At 36.0% G+C, this 17905-nt stretch overlaps 1 pseudogene; it reads left to right on the forward strand.

Moving 5' to 3' along the window:
* The first annotated feature begins 16915 nt into the window (after window positions 1–16915).
* Window positions 16916–17567, forward strand: LOC101633078 (annotated as a pseudogene).
* The last annotated feature ends 338 nt before the right edge of the window (window positions 17568–17905 follow it).

Consider the following 17905-nt stretch of genomic DNA (forward strand, 5'->3'; position numbering starts at 1 on the left):
GTTGTCCTCATAAAAAGTATTGGGTGTATTTCTTCTTGTTTTTATTAAAGAGCCTGAGTAGGATATATTTTAGTTTGTATTTGAAAGATTGGTAAAACTCATTTGTGAGTTTTATGCAAAACTCATTTGGTCTTGAATTTGGTTTGGGGGAGCAGTTTTGATTGCAACTTCATTTTCTTTGCTTGTAATTGGTTTATTCAGGTTTTCTATTTCTTCCAAAGTCAATCTTATTTCATTGTATAATTGTAGAACTGTGTCCACCTTGTCCAGGTTTTTTAATATGTTTGCATGTAAATATCCATAGATTTGCAATCTCTCATTATCCTCTGAATTCCTTCAGTATTTGTTGCCTTTTTATTTTCATTTTGGACCTTATTTATTTGAGTTTTCTTCTCCTTTTTTAGTGACTCTGGCTAGAGATTTTTAAATTTTGTTTTTTTTTTTTTTTGATAACCAGTTTTTTGTTTCATTAATATTTTGTACTGTTGTTTTGATATAGTTCATTTATTTCTGCTTTAGTTTTTATTATTGCCTTCCTCCTATGGTCTTTTGGATTTTTTTTCACCTTCATTTTCTAATTCTTTAGAGTTAGAGAGAAGGTTACTTATTTGGGCTTTTTCCAGTTTCTTGATATGAACCTGTAGTGCTATATACTTTCATTTTAGAACTGCTTTTTCTGTGTCCCACACATCCTGAAATGTTGTATTGTCATTATCTTGCATCTCATCATACAGTTTTTATTTTTCTTTGATTTCCTCATTGGTTGATCTGTAGTATATTGTTTAGTCTCAATATATTTCAATAATTCATTTGTTTTGTAATTGATTATTAATTCTGTGGTCAGAGAAGACATTTTGTATGATTTCAAACTTCATGAATTTGTCAAAGATTGCGCTGTGGTCAGTCCTGGATAATAAACTTTGTGTATTGGAGAAAAATATGTATTTGCACTTTGAGATTTCAAGTCTTATAAATATCTATTTAACACATTTGATATAATTATTTCTTTAGATTGATTATGTTTATCTACTTTCTGTTTCATTAATCTGTCCATCAGTGAGAATGGGATGTTGAGAAATTCAATAACATACCTATTTACTTCAGTGACTATTTTCAGATTTGCAAGTAATTATTTTATGTATTTTGGTGCTCCTTAGTTTGGTAAGTATATATACTTTTTAAAGATTTATTTGTTTATGCATACAGAACTGGGGTACAGGCCAGAGGTACAGTGGCAATAGAGGATTCAGTAGAGATAGAGTGAGGAGCAGAACAGGCCAACTGATAAAATACACTGTTGAGGGGAGCAGTGGGCGGGTCATGAGAGGTCTGCCATACCATGTGGTTCACCTCTGGGGAGGGGATTGAACTCATGCTGAAATGGCTTTAGCTTCTTAGTGCTGTGCTGTGGTAAGTATATTTTATGAAGTATTATGTTTTCCTGTTGCATCTTTTCCTTAATCATTGTATAGTGTCCATCCGTATCTCTTATTACAATTTTAAGTAGGAAGTTTATTTTGTCGGATATATTTGCCTGTTTTATTATGTGTGCATTCAGAAAGTTTGATTTGTCTAAGACAAATCTCATTATACAATTTTATTCTATCTTGATTTCTAGGCATTATAATATTACTGATTTTTCAGTGAGAAACTTAATCTTGAATAGTAAGTATCAAATTTGTTATATCAAAGGTTGATCTGTAAATTGAGAAGAGGATTTTAATTGATCAATATTGAATGGAGGGCAGAGGAAGGTATCATAATATTTTTTTTAAGATTTATTTATTTATTCATACAAAACTGTGGTATAGGCCAGAGATGTGGAGGGTGAGAGGATTCACCAGAGACAGAGGGGAGCAGAACAGGCAGATTGACGAAGTACACTGCTGAGGGGAGCAGCGGGTGGGCCAGGAGAGGTCTGCCTCGCCATGTGGATCTCTTCTGGGGCAGGCAGGAATCGAACTCATGTGGAAGTGGCTTAAGCTTTTTCGTGCTGTGCTTTAACCCACTGCGCCACCAGGGAGGTCCCATAATATTTCTTTTTTTAAATAATACTTTTTATTTACATCATTTTGTGCCTTTTTCCATCTCAGTTGTAATCCCTGTGGGCTTCCTATCACCAAATCACCCGTGTGCTATCACCATAGTCCAGTGCATTTCTGCCCCATATTGTTATTTGATTCCATTCCCCCATCCACTCCATAGAATTTCTCTGGTATATAGCTGTTCATTATTATTGCTATTTTCTTGCCTGGTCTGTTATACTCCTGCTATGAATGAAAGCATCTGGTACTTTTCCTTTTCTTTCTGGCTTATTTCACTAAGCATGATCTTTTCAAGCACCATCCATGTTGCTGCAAAAGGCATATGTTCATTCATTCATTCATTCATTCATTTTTGGTTGCTGACTAATATTCCATTGTGTATATGTACCACATCTTTTTAATCCAGTCATCCACTTTTGGGCATTTGGGTTGATTCCATGTCTTTCCAATTTTAAGTAAAGCAGCAATAAACATGGGGGTGAAAGTATCTTTTTAAATCAGTGTTTTTGTGTCTTTTGGGTAGATAACTAAGAGTGGGATTGCTGGGTCATATGGAAGCTCCATGTTTAGCAGTTTGAGGAACCTCCAGTTTTCCATAGTGGTTGTACTATTTTGCATTCCCACCAACAGTGCAGGAGAGTTCCTTTTTCTCCACATATTCACCAACGTTTGTTGATATTTGTTATAAGATGTGCCATTCTACTGGTGGGAGATGTTATCTCATTGTGGCTTTAAATTGCATATCCTTTATTACAGGTGATGTTAAAGATTTTTTCATATGCTTGCTGGTCAACTGCATTTCCTCTTTGGATAATTGTCTTTTTAGCTCTTCTGCCCATTTTTTAATGGGGCTGTTTACTTTAGATTTGTTGAGTTTCATCAGTTCTTCATATATTTTTGTGATCAATCCTTTATAGCTACTTTTGTGTGAGAAATTTTTTTCCTAATCAGTGGGATATCTGTTTGCTTTTTTGTAATGTCTCTTGCTATACAGAAGCTCTTTAACTTCATGTAGTCCCATCTATTTACCCTTCCCTTCACTATCGTTGAATTGGGTGCTGTATCTTCAAAGATATTACTGAAGTGTATTTTGTGTACTGTTTGGCCCACCTTTGCTTCCAGATATTTTATGGTTTCCGTTTATATGTCCAGGTCTTTAATCCATTAGAGTTGATTTTTGTGTATGGTGTGAGGTAGTGATCTAGTTTCATTTTTGTGTATATAGCTTCCAAGTTTTCTCAACACCATAGGCTGAACAAACTTTCTTTTTTCCATCGTGTCTTCTTTATGCCTTTGTCAAAGATTAGCTGTCCATAAACCTGTGGGTTTATATCTGGGTTTTCTATCTGAATCCACTAGTCTGTATGTCTGTTCTTGTTCCAGTACCATGCAGTTTTTATTATTATGGCTTTGTAGTACACCTTGAAGTTTGGATTGTAATGCCTCCATTCTGTTTCTCCTTACTCATGAGAGTTTTGGCTATTTGAGGTCTTCTGTAGTTCCATAAAAATCTCATCAATATTTTTTCTATTTCTTTGAGAACGTCATTAAGACTTATTGGGATGGCATTAAATATGTATATTGCTTTTGGTAGGATGGCCATTTTGATGATTTTAATTCTCCCTATCTATGAGCAGGGGATGTGCTTCCATTTCATGGTGTCTTCTTGTATTTCTTTTAACAGTGTTTTAAATTTTCTCTGTATAGGTCTTTTACCTCTTTGTAAGGTTGACTCCTAGGAATTTGGTTCTTTTTTGTTTTAATTGAAAAGGGGATTTATTATTATTATTATTATTTCTGCTATTTCTTATTGGTTGTTTGCGTATAGGAAGGTCTCTGACTTTTTTGTGTTGATTTTATATCCAGCTACCTTTCTAAACTGGTTGATGTTTTTGATTAGCTTCTCTGTGGAGCTTTTAGGGTTTCCCATGTAAATTAACATATCATCTGAAAATAAGGACAGTTTTACTTCTTCTTTCCCTATTTGGATTTCTTGTATGTCTTTTGCCTGTCTTATTGTTCTGGGTAGGACTTCCAGTGTTATATTGAAGAGCAGTGGTGATAGTGGACAACCTAGACCCGTTCTTGATCTCAAGGGAAATGTTTTCTGCTTTTCTCTGTTGAGGGTAATATTGGCTGTGGATTTGTCATATATGGCTTTTATCATGTTGAGGTATGTTGTTCCTATTTGGAGGATTTTGCATGCCTTACCATAAATGGGTGTTGAACTTTGTCAAATACGTTCCCCACATCTATTGATATGATTATGTGGTTTGTCTTTTCCTGTCGGTTGATATGATGGATTACATTAATTGATATTCTGATGTTGAACCATCCTTGTGCTCCTGGGATAAAGCCCACTTGGTCATGGTGTATTATTCTTTTAATGAATTGTTTGATTCTGTTGGCTATGATTTTGTTGAGGATTTTTGCATCAGTGTTCATTAGGGAGATTGGTTTGAATTTTTCTTTATTTGTGTTTTCTTACTTAGGTTTGGTATTAGTGTGATGTTGGCTTTGTAGAAAGTATGTGGTAGTTTTCCTTCTTTTTCGATTTTTTGGATGAGTCTGTGTAGAATAGGTACTAGTTCTTTCCTGAACATTCGGTAAAATTCATTTGTAAATCCATCTGGTCCTGGGCTTTTATTTTTGGGGAGGGTTTTGATTACTTCTTCAATTTCCTTGCTTGTAATTGGCCTGTTTAGTTGTTCTATTTCTTCTTTATCTACTTTTGGATGGTTATAGAGTTGTAGGAATTTGTCTGTTGCTGCTAACTTGTCGAACTTGTTTGCATATTGTAGTTCATAGTACTCTCTGATTATTCGTTTGGTCTCTGCTAGATTTGTTGTGATTTCTCCTCTTTCATTTATCATTCTGTTTATTTGTGCTTTCTCTTGTTTTTTCTTTGTGAGTCTGGCTAGTGGCCTGTCTATCTTGTTTATTTTTTCAAAGAACCAACTTTTGGTTTCATTGATTTTTTTGGACTGTTTTCCTAACTTCCATTTCATTTATTTCTGATTTGACTTTTATTATTTCCTGTCTTCTGGCTTTGGGGTTATTTTGTTGTTCTTTTTCCAGTTATTTTACGTGGGAGAGTAGGTTGTTTTTTTGAGTTATTTCTTGTTTCTCTGTGTCAGCCTGTAATAACATATATTTTCCTCTTATAACTGCTTTTAATGTATCCCATAAGTTTTGGAGGCTTGTGTCATCATTATCATTCTTCTCAAAATATTTTTTAATTTCTTGTTTGATCTCATTGATCCAATGGTCCCAGTAGTGTGGGTTTCAGTTTCCACATGGTAAGACACTTCTTCCCTTCTTCACATGGTTTATTTCTAGTTTGATTCCTTCATGTCAGAGAAAATAGTTGGTAAGATTTTGATCTTAGTGTATCTATTGATATTTATCTTGTGACCCTGTATGTGGTTTATCCTAGAGAATGATCCATGTGGATTTGAGAAAAATGTGTACTCAGATTTTTGGGGGTGCAGTATTCTATAGATGTCTTTAAGACCCATGTTTTCTAGGTCCTTGTTCAGAGATTTATTGTTGTTCATTTTTTTAAAGATTTATTTATTTGCATATACAGAACTGGGGTACAGGCCAGAGGCTCAGGGGCGGTAAGAGGCTTCACCAGAGACAGAGTGGGGAGCAGAACAGGCAGATCTATGAAGTACACTGTTGAGGGGAGCAGTGGGCGGGTCAGGAGAGGTCTGCCGTGCCATCTGGTCACCTCCGGGGCAGGCAGGAATCAAACTCACAAGTCTTCAGATCTCTGTATAGAGGTGCAGGGATACAGGGAACCCCATAAGGGCTGAAAGCCTCACAGCTGTGTAGGCTGCCAGTCCTCCATCAGCACCTCCAGGGCTCTTTGTGTCCACTCCAAGCAGTCTCTCCCTGAGCAGTCTTTCCCTTCTGCTTGGGGTTCACTCACAGAACTGAGTTGTCTCTTTTTCATTTTGGAGCTTTACTGCAGATTTTGTAGGTAGATGTGGTAAGCAGGTAGACCCCTAGCAAGTCTTCCCATCTGAGGCATGACCTAGGGCCTCTCTATGCTAGGATGTGAGTGTGGAGGGTTAGGGTGAGTGTTAAAATTGTTGTAGTTTCCCGGGTTTGGGCCAGTGGTTGAATCAGTCTAACTGATTTGTTTGTTTGTTTGTTTTCCCTCCTTGAACCTCAGGGGCTTTGTGAGCTTGAGGGTCCTGCTTTAATGGCTAGTAGTGTACACAAACTTCCAGACCTTTGCTGTGGGGGTGGGGGATATAAGGAGTGCTGCAAGGGTTGTAAGCCTTGCAGCTGCCCCAGTCACCAATTCCTCCTCCTCACCTCCTGGGCTCTATGTGCCCACTCCAAGTAGTGGGTTCCACTTACCGAGCTGAGTTGTGTCTCTTAATCTCCTGGGCTTTAGTGACAAAGAGCAGCAAGCCTCCTGTCTGTGGCACTTCCTAGCACCTGGGCACTCCTGGATCAGAGCTCCCCTATCGGAGTTCCCTAATCACTGAATCTGCCTCAGTTATCTTCCTTCAAGTGAGTTCAGGGTGCTCTCATTTGGGTTGAAACTCGTAGTATGTAAAGATACAGTCCATTTTTAGTCTTATATTCCTGTGTGAGTTTGGACGTAGTGATTTCAGCGTCTTCACTCTGCCGTCATTTTGCTGAATTTCCTGGTGTCATAATATTAATGAAGAACAAATAAAAATTTCAAAAATTGATTTCATTTAATGGCTGGCACTCATAGTGGAGATGAAATTATCCAAGTGTAGACTTTGCTTAGAGGACTTTGTCAGTGATAACTATATCAGATAGTAATCTAGTGTTCATATTCAGGGCAATTTCTGCCACTTGGATGTTGAGAAAATAATACAGTTTCTGCATGTGCTGAAGTGGAACATATTATAGTTATAATGGGACAAAGTGGGTAAAATCCAGACTATTCAAGAAAACCAGTCATCATGATTATGCTTTCAACAGATAAATAATCTGAAATTGGAAAGTATACAGTAGTAGAAGAAAATCATTCATATTTAAGATTTGAAATGTCACTAAGTTGTTCACAAATGCTTATTTTCTGATATTCATGTTGCATGTGAATTATGGGAACTAACAAATTGGGGGATGGTTCACCAAATAATAATAAAAGCAAGCTCTTAATATTTTTTTCCTTTTTTTATAGCACTTTACAATTACTAGAGTTATGAGTTACCATTTTTCCTATTTAAGAGTAAAGTGACTTTCAAGCTTACAGTTAGTAAAAAATATAGCTGATATTTAATCTAAGAAATTTACTATTTCAAAGACCAATTTTAATAATTACTTTATAGTTTCTCTTATATTAAGTTTTCCTTTTGTTATTTCTCTTCCCTCATCCCTAAACACCATCTGATTGTTTTTCTCTCTAATTATTTTCTTTTACTATTTCCTACTGGAATTTCCTCTGAATCTTCTCTTTAATTTCCCTTCTATTGTCTTTCTTCCTTCCATTTTTGCTCTTCTTTTTTCTTGCTAGGTCTTTTTTTCTTTATCAGCCTCTGTTTATGTTTCTTTCCTTTTAACTAATTTTATGTCATTCATGGGCATGCTCTGTACTCATGTGCCTCGTAGTAATTTTCTGTAAAATAAGGTCATGGCGGCCCTCCCTGGTGGCGCAGCGGGTTAAAGCACAGCACTGAGAATCTGAAGCCACTTCCGCATGAGTTCGATTCCCGCCTGCCCCGGAGGAGACCACATGGCGAGCCAGACCTCTCCTGACCCGCCCGCTGCTCCCCTCAGCAGTGTACTTCGTCGATCTACCTGTTCTGCTCCCCACTCTGTCTAATTCTCTCACCGCCCCTGAGCCTCTGGCCTGTACCCCAGTTCTGTATGAATAAATAAATAAATCTTTAAAAAAAAAAAAAAAAAAAAGGTCATGGCACATAATCAATAAAGTTTGTTATTGATTTACTACAATATATATATGTATGTATATGCAATATATATATTATTTATGCATACATAATATACTGTTGGATTTAATATTATTGAAATTATTTAATTTTAAAAACTAATCTAGATAGCTCCTATTTTAAAAATATATCAGCTAAAATTTATTACATTTTCCTTGATAAAGTAAAAAAAAAAGAGAGAAGAAAAAAGTTATCATCTATGACCTAAAATTACTTTAGAAATTTAGAAATCTGAGTTTAATTTTTTTTTTTTTTACAAAACTGAATTTCTCCTTGTGAAATGATGAAGGAATATGTCTTTTTAGAAGATTTAAGTTACACTAATGTTCAGGAGAAAAAAGCATAAATGTATTCAGAAGATTTGTATGATCAGGTATTCTTGAATTACTCTTTTAAATTTGAGGTTCCATGAATCTAAGTAAAGCAATTTAGAGTAGGAATATTAGCATTAGTTAGACATTCCCTCCCACACTCTAAAAAATGACTAATTTTAAATAAATATGCCTAATTATGATCTACAAAACAAATGGAGTGAATACCACCTTCATCTATTGGCCTATTGCCTTGGATTCAAATAATTTTAACAAATATTTGCAAACTCTTACTATAAGATTTGTGACTTACTATAGCTGCTATGGCTAATACCAGAAAAGTGAGTCCTGACCCATATCAGAAAGAGTTCACGGTTTGGGGTAGAGACAGTACCCTGTGATCTCTCCCCAAGGAATAGACATTGAAGATACATTAGCAGATGCTTAGTCCAACCAACAATTAGAGAGATATAAGAAGGCTGCACATTGACAACCACAAGGAAATCATCACATGAGTCACCTACAAATATATCCAACTTTATGTCAGCAACTTGCTTCAGCAGGTGGATCTTTTGTATTTTCCCTGGAAGCCATTTGCTGGCCCAAATATTGGGTTTGATTTGTTTTTCTGTTTTAGGGATGAAGGTGGCTTTCCCAGAAGAAATCAGAATATGCTTAGTCTTAGGCAAAGCTTCAATAACAAGGAGGATAGGAATTTTTGAAATTTTCTCTCTCTTTCTGTGTGCAAAATTTCTTGAAACTTCTTTTAAACATTCCAACTCTGAGAGAGAACAGGCAGTTTACAGTGGAGTTACAAATACACATAATTATTGGCTGGGAGGTAAAATGCAGGACTTTGCTCAGAAATTGGATTAAAATTCATCTCAAATTTCCTGCTAATATTAATCCCTTTCATATCTAATGTTTAATCAGAAAACTTTCAATCATTATTGAAAGATAAAGTAGAAAATATTGGCTATTTCCATACAGATTTTTGTTTGGGAAAGATGCTCTCATATGTCAAATCAAAGGAAATAAAGTTATGACAATGTGAACATAAGGGTGGGGGAAGTGTAATAGCAGATTTTCTTTATGTAGTTTATACTAGAACATCCTTTTTAGTTTGATCTTGACACTGACACTTGGTACCATCCATTGAAAACAACCAACAAACTCAGCATTCACAAATTCTTTCAGATTTTGTACTGTACAAGCTGCAGTATTGAGTGAGGGAATAGGAGACAAACTGAGAAGAATACTCTAAAAAGTGACTAAAGAAGACATTTCAATCTGTTCCTTTGTGAGTGGTTTGTGTACTTTTCCTCTGTCCAACAGTAAGAGAAACCACAATTCCTCTTCACCAGACTTTATTGTCAATTAACCTTTTTATTTTTTTCCTTTTGCTTCCAGATTTTCAAGTTCTGACTCCTACTTAGTTATCAGATAAAAACCCACCTCAAACATCTACCAGCTCTCATCACAGTTCTATAGAGATGACTTTCATGGAATATTTTTCCTTTCTCCTATATTTTAAACCACAAATGACAGACACATATGGGAAAGATACTACCAAATATAAGTCTATAAAATGTTTTAGAATAAATCTTCAGTGGCCTGTGCAGTTGGTTGACAAGCCCCAACCATAGGTGTGAGATAGGCCTTTGCTTCCCAGGATCTCATCCATGCTTTTAAACCCTTAATGGAATTGGCTATTAAATAAACACACAGTGAAACTCTCCATCAGTTAGGTTAAATGTAACCTCATAAATACTAACTGGCTGAACTCTTTCTGTGACTGTGGGTATGAATGTTTCTATAATTCACCAGATACAGCTGCTGCAATTCAGGAAAATGCCTCTCTTTTCCAGGGCTGGAAAAAAGTCATAACTTGTGTCCAAAGTCTTTTCCTGGCCAGATAAACTGGAATTAGGAGAGATTCAAGCCATAAAACCCTTCCACTGATGTCTTCCACTATTCAGTTGGCATTTTAATGTGTGTATTCCCATGTGTTGAGTTGATTATAAAACTGGACTTTAAAACTATTTTGTCTTAGGAAAAAGGAAACTAAATAATTGATACACTAGTATGCCCAGTGTGGATAAGATTGATAAATGGAGAAGGGGGAGATTTAACAATAAAAAATAAAAGCAATACTCTTAAAAGTTACTCAGATAAACATTTCCTTATTCAAATATAGGTTGTAAATCCCAGGAATATTCTCGAGGTTATTTAATCCTACCCTTAAGTTTTGGAGAATTCACAAGAGTCCGTGGTAATCTATACTCAGGCAGTGGTTTTGAAGAACTACCAAAGTAACTTGGCTATATGTAGGAAGACAATAAAGACAAAGAGACCTGTGTTTCTCAGCCAATATGAGTGGAGTCAGGGAAGTGGGAAGGGGCCTTGGTATGCAAAGATGAAAAGTCAGCACTTCTCCTGGCATCATGGGAAACATGAGGGAGTTCTGGGCTCTCTCCCAGGTTTGTTCCTACTAATTTACATTATTAACTTATACTCATCCTTTAATTCTTCTGACCTTGTAATTGTTCATCAGACAAACTTATAATGAGGTTATTGTGCCAGAAAAATCCAAAACAACTTCTCAGAATTAAAAATTTATTCTCCGTAGTTCTTGGTGTCAATTCATCATGCAGAGAATTGAGCTGTTCTAAATGTGCCACTCACAACAGAAACTCTTTTATATTTACTGCAGCATTTAGGAAAATTCCAAAATCATGATTAAAGAAGATTTGTATAGAGAATTTTTCTTCTTTTCTCTACATTTTTACCCCTAACTAATATCATTTTGGCACACATTAAAAAAGCAGGCAACAACAAATGTTGGTGAGGATGTGGAGAAAAAGGAACACTCCTACATTGCTGGTGGGAATGCAAACAGATACAATCACTATGGAGAGCTGTATGGAGGCTCTTCCAACAACTAAAAATGAAAACTACCATATGACCCAGCAATTCCACTCCTAGTAATCTAACCAAAGGACAAAAAAAAGTAACTCAAAAGGATACTAGCACCTCTATTTTATTGCTCAACTATAATAGGTAAGCTACAATAACATACCAGATACCCAAAAATAGATGACTGGATCAAGAAGATGAGGTATATATACACTATCAAATGCTATTCAGCAATTTAAAAAGATAAACTCATGTCATTTGCAGCAACATGGATGGAACTAGAAGAGGTCATGCACAGTGAAATAAGCCAGAAGGAAAAAGAGAAATAGAAAATGGTTCACTTAAAGGAGGAATGCAGGAGGACCAAATGAGGGGTTGGGAGAAATAATAAAAATTGAAAAACATTTAAAAGGAAACTATAAATCAGAGACATTCTACAGGGGAGAGGGAAGAAGAGAGATGAAAATACTTGAAAGGAGAAAGCATAGGAGCCTACATTGTATAAACATGAACAATGGTATAATAAGTATGTGTGTGCAGATGTAAATAAATATAAAAAAAATAAAAATCAGTTTTCCATAGTGGTTGAATCAGTTTGCAAAACAGGTGAGGGAAGAGCACAAAGGACTGTGACAATGGTGCTCAGGTGAATTGGTCATGGGAATTCTTTTTTAAAGATTTATTTACTTATGCATACAGAATTGGGGAATAAGCCAGAAGTTCAGGGGCAGTAAGAGAATTCACCAGAGACAGAGTGGGGAGCAGAACAGGCAGATTGACAAAGTACACTGCTAAGGAGAGCAGCAGGCAAGATTGAAGAGGTCTGCTGCACCATGTGGGTCACCTCCTTGGCCGAGAATGCAACTCATGTTGAAGCAGCTGGGGCTACCTTCATAGTGCTGCACTTAAACTGAAGACCCTGGTCATGGGAATTCTGTGGGTATTACAAATGTGAGGAGAAAGTAAACATTGTACAAAAATGAATGATGATATTGAATATAAATAAATAATTAAAAAAATTAAAGTAAAATATTTCTCAAATATGTTCAATTGAATTTTTTCAATTTTGTACAAAAGTACAAAAACAACTGAATTCAGCAAACACAGCTTTTTCAGCAAATCATGTTGAAATACTTGTGGTCCATATAAACAACTTAAAACTTCTGAACTTCACACCTTATATGAAAATTAACTCAAAATATATCGTGTGTAAAACTAAAAGCATAAACCATCTTGAAGAAAATGTAGGGGAAAATCTTTGCAACTTTTGTTACAAAAACATTTTTAGAAAAACAGGAGAGAGAAGAGCAAGAGGTTACAGTGATTATTTAAGGGTGGAGAATACACTTAAAAGGAGAAAGCTTGGCCCTCCCTTGTGGCGCAGCGGGTTAAAGCACAGCACTGAGAATCTAAAGCCGCTTCCTCATGAGTTCCATTCCCGCCTGCCCTGGAGGTGACCACATGGCGTGGCAGACCTCTCCTGACCTGCCCGCTGCTCCCCTCAGCAGTGTACTTTGTCGATCTGCCTGTTCTGTTCCCCACTCTGTCTCTGGTGAAGCCTCTCACCACCCCTGAGCCTCTGGCCTGTACCCCAGTTCTGTATGCACAAATAAATAAATCTTAAAAAAAAAAAAAAAAAAGGAGAAAGCTTGCTAGCATACATTGAACAAAATTGAACAATGATGTAGTAAGGATATATGTGTATGTAAGTATATAAGTGTATGTGTGTGTATATGTATATATGTTGTATATATACATATACACACATATACACATGTATACATATGTATGTATACATATATACATCTGTGTGTGTATGTCCTTACAAAAAAGTATAGATAGCCTTGTGAAATGAGAGATAGAGTATATATATACATATATATACAGTGATGTATGTATATATACAAATACATATACATATATGTATACATATGTGTGTGTATACACACACACAAAAGAAAATATTGCCGTGTTGGATCTCATTCAAAATTAAACACTTTTACTCTGTTAAAGATATTGTTGAGAGAATCAAAACATAAGCTACAAACTAGAAGAAAAATACTTGCAAATACCATATAAAGAACTCTCAAAACTCAATATGTTAATGAAAACAAAATTACAAAACAGGGTATAGGTAAAATAGATACATCAATGAAGAAATATGATGATGTAAAAATCTGAAAATATGTCCATTATGCTCAACAGTTAGACAACAGGGAAATGCAAATTAAAACAACAATTAAATATAACTACACACCTATTAAAATGGTTCAAACAAAAAATAGTGACAATACCAAGTGTTGAGAAGGATGCAAACACTGCAACTATAAGCATTGACAGTGGCAGTATAAAATTCTATGGCTAAAGTGAACAAATCATCTGGCATCTTTCAATAAACACTTATTATGTAATGCAGATATCTTAAACATGAGTGTCTAGAGAAATAAAGCACATGTATGTATATGAATTTGTCATATTATTTTCCATAGGTTCTATAAAAATTTACCATAAATTAGTGACTTAAAATAAATGATTCATTGTTTTACCACTTCAGATGTAGTAAGTGAAAAATTTTGGCAAGCTGTATTCCTACTGAGGTGTCTAAGGGACTTTCCTTCCCTTTTCTCACTTCTAGAAGCTGCTCACATTTGTTGGCTCATGACTCCATACTTCTCTAATCTCTACTTTTACCATCACATCTGTGATTCTGACCCTACTACCAACATCTTACGAGAATCTTTCAGATTACCTGGGCTCTCCCCAGAGTCTTAACTCCAGGCCAGCTGGGCAACGTCGTCTGGAGGTGCGGGCTGGGGAGGATAATGAACCAGGCACACACACACACACACACACACACACTCACACACACACTCACACACATACACACACACAGGATTGGCAGGCAAAAGGAAGCTCCTTTATTGTTCTTATTCCCTCCTTATATATTCCACAGTCCCCACCTCTGTACTTTTTCACCCCCCTTGTTTGTACACCGTCTGAGCATTTAGCCCTGCCAGCAAAAACATTCTCCGTTTCCGGTGCAAGAGATCCTTGTTCTTTAAAAGCCTACAATGTTCCTTTCTAGTCCTTCAGTAACCTTGACTCCACAGCTCTCCACACAGAGTATATATACTCTATTAACATCTTTACTTAAATTACAATTGCAAATATGTATTTTGTCACTTAAGATGATATATTTATAAGTTCGGAGATTAAGAAATGGAAACTTTGGGGAGTCATTTTTCTGCCTACCACACCCAAACATGAATGTTTACAACTGCTTTGTTCCTAATTGACCTAAACTGTAAGTAACCTGAATGCAGTACTTTGAGTTATGGATTCGTAAACATACTCAATCAGTTCCATAATACTACACAGTAATAAAATAGTCCCTTGATATATAATAAGTTAGATTACTCTCAAAGCATTGAGAGTAAAGCATGCTCTGAGTAAAAGAAGCCATTGTTAAAACATTACACACTGTTTACTTTCTTTTTTTAAAAAATAAAGATTTATTTTAATCATTTATATATACAAGAACTGGGGTACAGGCCAGGATGAAGGGGATGAGAGGACTCACCAGAGACAGAATGGGAAGCAGAACAGGTAGACTGACTGAAATGCATTGCTGAGGAGAGCAGTGGGTGGGCAGGACAAGAGAGTTCTGCTGTGACATGTGGGTCAGCTCCCAATTTTTGACATTCTCAACAAGAGAAAATCCTAGTAAAGGATGTGGAAGTGATTTTTTAAGGTATAAATAATACAAGGATGTATTTTTCAAGGAACTGCTTTTTTAAATCTTGACTATGGTAGTGGTTACATCTGTTAATAAGGTTTAAATCTGAACACTAAAAATAAAATTATAATTTTGCTGTATATTAGTTTGCTATGGATGCCATAACAAACTACCATGGCATAACCAACAGAAGTGTCTTTTCTTCAATTCTAGTGGCTAAAAGCCCAAGATAGTTTTCTCCCAAGACCCCTCTCTGGTTTGCAGTTGTCCATCTTCCTGTCATGTCCTCACATATTTTTTCTCTGTACACTACATCCCTGTTGTTTCTGTCTTTCATCTCACAAGGATCTCAGTCATATTAGGTGTGAACTCCACTCTTATGACATCATTTAATCTTAATTTAATCTTATATACATTATATCTAAACAAAATTATTCAGGGGTAGGGTTTCAATATATGAAATGATAAAGGCACAATTTAGTCCACAAAATACTCTGAATAACAATGATAAAATTTTTGAAAGGATATAAAACTAATTCTAATATATATTTAAAGCAACATATGTAAAATGTTACCTTTAAATATAAGTAAAAAAAAAAAAAAAGTACAGCAGCTCTATAATATACACTTCTCAAAATGTATCTGTTCTGTCCTGCTGATAAAGAACCCAAACCAGTGCACAAGAAGCCAAATAAACCAAGGCCCTAAGACATCATTTCTTCCTACTCCCACTGGGAAAAAATACCATTCAAGATGGTGAGTGGAGTCACAAGCAACAGAAAACTCATTAATGGCAGAATAGCCCTGAAAGAAAAGAATGAGAAAATGGCTAAATACATATATGTATATATAAAAAAAGGCCATGGGCCTTCCCTGGTGGCAGAGTGGGTTAAAGCACAGCACTAAGAAGTTAAAGCCATGCAGTGTGAGTTCCATCCCTGCCCCAGAGGTGATCCACATGGAAGACCTCTCCTGACCTGCCCACTTGTCCCCTCAGCAGTGTACCTTGTCAGTTGGCCTGTTCTGCTCCCCACTCTGTCTCTGGTGAGTCCTTTCACCACCCCTGCACCTCTGGCCTGTACCCCAGTTCTGTATGTATAATAAATACATATAAAATAAAATAAATGGCCATATGAGACAGTAGGGGAACAATACAGCACAGAAAGAAAGAAAGAAAAATCTCCAGAACCCAATAACAAAGACAGACAAGATCTGTTTTCTGTTTTTCTGTTGGATACAGAATCAAACAAATCAAAAGAAAACACAAAACATGGGAGAAAAAAACATGTAATAAATACATATCTATAAGAAAATTTCAGAAAAAAAGTATTAATGTTCTGAGAAACAAAATTAGCAACATAAGATCAAAATTAATACTCTGAATAAGAAAATAATAGAACTTGAGGATGTAACAAGAACAGCAGATTTGAAGAAACTATAGAAAACAATGGGATTTAAGTGAAACATCTGAAAGAGTAATCAGTGAATATGAAGGTGTAGATACACAATGAAACAAGGTAAAAGGAGAGAAACAATAACCAAAAGGAAAAAGAAGATACACTTAGAATTATATAACTCTAGAAAGAAAGGCCATAAAAGAAGGAAAGAAACAGATAACTTTTTCAAAGAAATAACAGAGGAAAATTTCCTGAGCATGGACAAGGAGCTATATATACAAATCCATGAAGCTAAAGCTGATATAAACAAAATGAGAACTACACCAAGATGTATTATAGTGAAACTCCCATGAGTTTGATATTAAAAAAAATATTGATGTGGTGAGGAGAAAAAGTAAATAAGCTATAAAAGTACCCATACCAAATTAACATAGGACTTCTCTGAAAACAATATTTGGCAAGGAGAAAATAGAATGATATGATCAAAAAATTAAAGATTCAAAATTGAAATTAAAGAGTTTCTACCCCACAAAGTCAGAGGCCTTGTGGGGTACCTAGAATGGAAGTCATGGCAGCTTTCATGGAAACTTCAGTGGTAGGCCCTGTGATGTTCACAGTTACTCATGGAGGCAAGTCTGAGGAAAAGGGATGGGCCCTGTCGCCAAGTCAAGAACATGAAGTTAAGTTGGAGGAGATCTACTTCTTTCTCATGAAGGAATCTTAGGCCATTGACATTTTCCTTGTGCTATCCCTCAGGACAAAGATTTGAAGATTATGCCCATGAAAAATCAGACCCACACTGGCCAGTACACCAGGTTCAATTCATTTGTTGTCATCTGGGATTACAACAGACATGCTGGTCTGGGTGTTAATTTCTCTGAGGAGGTAGCCATTGCCATCCAAGGAGCCATGATTCTGGCCAAGCTCTCCTTTGTTCCTATGAAGCAGCTATTGGGGGAAGGAGCTGAAGATCAAATCCCATACCATTCCTTGAAAGATCACTGTGTGTGCTGGTATGCCTGATCTAGGCTCATTGGCATATGACATGGTCTCAGTTCCTGTGCCCAAGAAGCTGCTGCTAACAGTTGGTATCAATGACTGCTACACTTCATCCAAGGACTGCACTGCCACCAAGAGAAGTTTTGCAAAGGCCACCTTCAATGCCATCTCTAACACCTAGTTATCTCACATCTGATCTTTGAGAAAAGACTGTTCATTGAGCTTCCCTATAAGGAAGTCAATGACCACTGGTGAAGAGATACAAGTGATTCTCTATGCAGAGAATTCAGGTTCCAGCCATAGCCATCACAGAATTGTTATAGCAGAAAATTAAGTGAAGTATGCCTGTTCGAAAGCAAAATAAACAAACAAAAACCCTGAAAGTAAGGAATATCTTGCAAGGCTTTTAGATTTGAGGGAGATATAAAAGCCTTCTCTGACAAGTAGAAACCGGGACATTTGCAAGGAGTATTAAAAGGAACTCTAGTATAAAAGCTTAGGACAAAATGACAGAAATAGACTTTCATTCATGTGTAATTATTCTAAGTACAAAGGGACT

This window comes from Condylura cristata, unplaced genomic scaffold (assembly GCF_000260355.1).
Source record: "Condylura cristata isolate star-nosed mole 26May11 unplaced genomic scaffold, ConCri1.0 scaffold00005, whole genome shotgun sequence".
NCBI classification, from domain to species: domain Eukaryota; kingdom Metazoa; phylum Chordata; class Mammalia; order Eulipotyphla; family Talpidae; genus Condylura; species Condylura cristata.